Below are 5,082 nucleotides of genomic sequence, written 5' to 3'. Positions count from 1 at the left end.
TTTTCATTAGTTGTTTTACAACATCTTGGCTGTGTGGGTTACAGGGCTTTCGAGGGGGACGTGGAGAAAGAAGGGACGCCCTGCGCAGAAACCCTGGGGCAGGGCTGCGGCGTGGTGTTTTGAAACCCCCGTTTTCCTTCCTTCCTTCCTTCCTTCCTTCCTTCCTTCCTTCCTTCCTTCCTTCCCACTAACCCCTGCCCAGGCAGCGTACGAGTCTGTTACAGTGCAAGGCATGATACAAACTCAGGTCAGAAAAAAGAGGTTAAATATTTAGTACATTCTTGTTCAGTGTTTATATTCATTGTTGTGCAAGGGTTCTACCCCTCCTTCCCTCCCTGCTTGTTTTGGTTGTGGCACACACCCACCCCCCCACCCCCCCCCCCACACACACTCCCCACACAAACACACACACACACACACACACACACACACACATTTATATATAGTTTTTTTTTAATTTGCTGGGTACAATGGCAGGCACCAGGCTTTTGGGTCGCTAATTTTTAAAATGACTATTTTAACCCTTCCATCCTGTGAACAAGAGCTATCCCAAGTGCAGCTGGCGGTGTCGGGCATTCCCGGCATGGCCGTGAGACCCCGGGCTCCAGCACAGCCCCGCTCYGCGGAGCGCAGCCCCGGCTGCCCCCTCTTCGCAGCCCTTGCCGAAGGGGCCGTGCCGTTCCCGTGGGGCGGGGTGGGCAGCACGTAGCTGGGGCCGCCGGCTTGGCTAGCAAACGGTTAAGTGTTGGCAGCTATGGAAACCTGTACAAGTACAAGCTTGTTGCTTAAATCATAGACCAAACCTCAGAACAAAAGCAAACGAGTGAGCTTGTTTGTTCAGTTGCAGAAGCCCTGGTGGAAGGGGAAGGAGGGGGCCGTCATAAAGTCTACAACCAAGGAGTCATACCAGTTGCTCATCTTAAGTTAGTTACAGCATCTAAGCCTTCGTTTAGCACTGATCCAACCAAATGATGGCAGTGAAGAGGTGGTTCTGGGATGGGAATGTTTAAATCTTTCGAGTAAGAACAAAGAATTACAATATACTGATTGCTAGTTTTGACTGGAGATTAAAGAAGTTTGTAGTGCTTTTTGCTTGTGTAGTTTAGGTCCCATTATCTTCTCTTGCCTCTGTCCCATAGTTATTTTTCCCTTTTAAAAATGAAAAAGACAAAAAAGTTAATTAAGAAGGTATTCTATGTAGGATTTTTTATTTATTTTTGTGATATCAGTTTAAATCACTGTAGAGATGCCCCATAATAAATTTAAATACTGAGATAAGGGTTTTTGAGTATGACAGGGGGACAGTTTTTGATTTTTTTCAAACATTTATCTACCTCACTCTTATTTTTTTATATGTGTGTATATAAAAAAAATACATCTCACATTTCTCAGCAGCCAATAAATGCCGTTGATACTGGTAACCTCTCACTCCATAAACCACATGCTCTAGGTTCTGGAGGGGAACAGTCACTGCTTATCGCAAAGGGTCACTTCAGAATCTTTGCCTCAATTCCAAGGGTTTGCCCAATTTTTTCGTTGCAGTTTTTCTATCTTTATTGTGGAAAGAAATCTAAGAGTTGTTTGGCTTAAGGTGACCATTCCTTAAGGAATCACGAAGGCTTTTTAATGTGCTGTCATAGCAGCCCTCAGTTTGGCAACAAAATGCTGCATGTCTAGCTGAGTGGAGACATAGCTGACCTGATACAAGAACTTTGAACTATGAGTATTTGATCAAATTTGTTACAGAAATCAGTTGTTTACAATATTTGAAGGTCCAGAATTGTTAGAATGAAGTAAACGATCTTTCTATTTATCTGGTAGAGCGGGCTAAGTCCTTCCTGCCAGTTTTTCTCAGATGCCACAAGCACCAAAAGGACACTTGACTGAACCAACACCTAAAAAAGAATTGGATCATACAGCAAGAGTATTGCTTTCTTGACCAAATCAAACGGTGAAAAAACTGTCACAGGCTGCCTGATGAGAATACTACACTGAGTTTACAATTTTAGATCCTTGCTGCTTCTGTTTGAGAGCACTGATTTTTTTCAGAACTAACATTGAATTGATTCTTTTCTGATGTGCCAGTAAAAATGCAGTTCCCTTTTTTACCCTGTTTATATGCTTCATAACTGTGGATTCTGATGGACCAGCCATCAAATTTTAACTACCCTCTGACAGTGTGTAACTGGTTTACAAGCACACAGTACTAACACGAGCTCGCCATTGACGTGATATATAATGTTTCTCTTTTTCCAGTTCTGGCAGCTGTTCGTGCAGGTGTTGGTTTCGGTAGCTGAATAATGTGGTGCTTGGCTACTTTGTGTTGTATGCGGCCTCTTGACTATACAGTGCTGTGGTTAAGTACTACAGCGTGTTTTTGGAGAGAGCATTTCTCTCTAACTCTGGAAAATCAACAAAATTTAAAGTTTTTACTAGGTTATTTTTGTTTTTCCATTTTTATTAGCTTCCAGTGACCTTTGGGTGTAGTGACTATTCCCCTCTCTTGCACATATTGATTACCACAACTGGAGATCCTCAGATCTTTCAGCTGGCTAGGAGGGTTTTGTTAAAACTGTCCAAGTTTTTGGTTTTTATAATTGTATGTAGGTGGTTTAAAAACACATTAGGAAGAAACACTAACAACGTAGCGCCCATCAGGATAAGCATTTCAAAAAGCACTTCAGTGGAAGAGCAGTTATGTGACTAAAAGTATGCATGTGTGATGACAGTCAGCTCTCCTGGACCAAACCACCTTCATGATACCATTGCGTTCTGTGTTTGCAGTTCAAGCTTAATTCCTTTTTGTTCTGTTCGTTTCCATAGCTTTTTTTGTTGTTGTGTTTTTGTGCATTTTGAATAGCTTTATTCACATGGGTTTTTCATGCAGACTTCCTTTTGACAGTAAATCAAGATGTTTATGCATGTGAACAACTGAGAACTAATGTTGGCTTGATACAGTCATAATATGGTTTGTAATGTTGTTCTTCCCTGAGACCACTGGCTTGTCTGGTATGGAAAATTTATTTAGAACGTTAGCTATGTTTGAATAAAGTTAAAGTAATCCAATTTGTTTATAAATTGAAAACAAAAGCCCACCCAGCCCTGAAAACCAGCATTTTGACAAATGGTACCAAGATGTTTTAATGCAATAGCATAACAAACTGGCATCACTAAGGGGAGCAGGAAGCTTTGGTTTTAATAGTTGGGCCGTTGTTCTCACCTGACTCGCATTTTAAAGCTTTTCAGTGGCACAGAAGGTGGTTTGGTTGCAAAGGAAGGTGGCTCTTATGTAAATACAGAAGTGTCAGATGCTTGGTACTAAACCAGATACTCTTTTGGGGGAGCGATAAAGTAGACACGAAGCCAGGCACGATGAAAAGTCTGAGGCCAGCCTATGTTCACCAAGTCTTTCTCAGTGTGGTGCCTCTGCTCTTTAAAGCTGGTTCTAAGTGATGTATGATTCCAGATATGTTCGCACTGATGCTCCTGTTGGTCTTTAAAAACAAACAGACAAAAAGCCCAGTTTGCCCAGGATGACTGGTCACCAGATGGAGCTGCTGTCAGGTCCTCTGGGAACTGCTGAGGGGTGTTCAGTACAATCCGAGTCTAAATGAACAACACTCCTATTGTTGGTATAACTCCATACATATATATCTATATATACATATATATATATATCTATATATGTGTATATATATATAATATAGATATATATATATATAAACCTTTTCATTCCATTAGTACAAGTGACACTTGTTTCCTGTTATTCTTATTTTGTTTGTCAACAGTGTATTTAATCACTGGGCTAAACGACAGTGGGGGAAGGTGCAAGGGATCCACTCCTTACTAACCAGTGATAAAAGCCAGATATTGCAACTTAACCCATACGTAGTTGTGCAGACAAGAATTAAAGAATGACGTGTAGAAAAAACACTAGTGGCCAGGGGTGCTGAAGATACAGAACTGTAAATAGGCAGGAGGGCTTCAAAGGATGCCTCACTTCCGAAAACTGGTTGTTTAGAGATGAGAAACAGTCTCTGAAATGATAAGCACAGCCAGGTAAATCAGAATTGAGAAATGTTTGTATGAAGATATGTGAAAACAAAGGATGTGGAAATAGGTATTTACAAAGACACAGGGCTTGGCAGAAGTTTGAGGTAGTTTCCTGAGCTTGGTATATGGGACAGCACCAGAGCTCAGGTATCACAATTCTGATCGTTGGTACTTGTAAATAAACCTCTTGACTTTCCAGCTGGAGTGGTAAATTCATTGCCAGGAGTTTAACGGTTGTTATCATTGGTCTATATGAATCAGAGTCTCAACTTACAGTTGGTCTGTTTTGCAAGTACCTTAAGACTATCACTAGTTTGTGTGTGTGTACATGCGTGTGTTCATCTTTTTTTGTATGCGTTATGTTGATTAGTAATCCATTAGCATTTTCAATAGGGCTTTAAGTCCAGTAGATTACGGGTAGTCAGTTGACGAAGATCTGGTTTACAAGAACTAATTAAATGTTTCATTGCATTTTGTAAGTACATAGAATAATTTTATAAAATGTTTGTAGTTTATAAATGCCTAAAATATAATTTAAGGGCACTTTTCCGTGTCTGTGTGTGGGTGTGTCTGTATGTGATCAGTTTTTTTTTTGATGGTACCAGTTTACTAGCTAGCTTTACAATATGCCAAAAAGGATCGCTAACTCGTCCAATTCACGGCTCGTCCCTCTCCCCCTACCCGCCCAAGCTTTGTGTCCCAGTATATAGTGAATGAATAAAGAAGTTGGGGAAATGTTCTGTATCTTCAGTATCCTGGTCTTCCAGAGCCCTCTGGTTGGGGTGGGATCATCTTAACTGGTCATTTCACTTTACTGTATAGTGCAGTAACTTAACGGATTACAAGAACCTCACTGGTTGTGGAAACGGAACGGGCTTTGCTGCTACGCAGTGTCACTTGTGTTATTCAGTACCTGTTTTATTGTTGCCAGGCGGTTTGGAGGATGCGAGTGCATAACAAAAAGAGGGAAGGCGGTTTCTGTAATTATTGCTGAAGAACTCTTTACAGATTTCTTAGTGCTTTAAAAGG

The sequence above is a fragment of the Apteryx rowi genome, unplaced genomic scaffold, assembly GCF_003343035.1.
Source record: "Apteryx rowi isolate R43461 unplaced genomic scaffold, aptRow1 scaffold_11, whole genome shotgun sequence".
Taxonomy (NCBI): domain Eukaryota; kingdom Metazoa; phylum Chordata; class Aves; order Apterygiformes; family Apterygidae; genus Apteryx; species Apteryx rowi.
The sequence above is the reverse complement of the archived record's forward strand: the minus strand, read 5'-3'. Positions refer to the sequence as shown.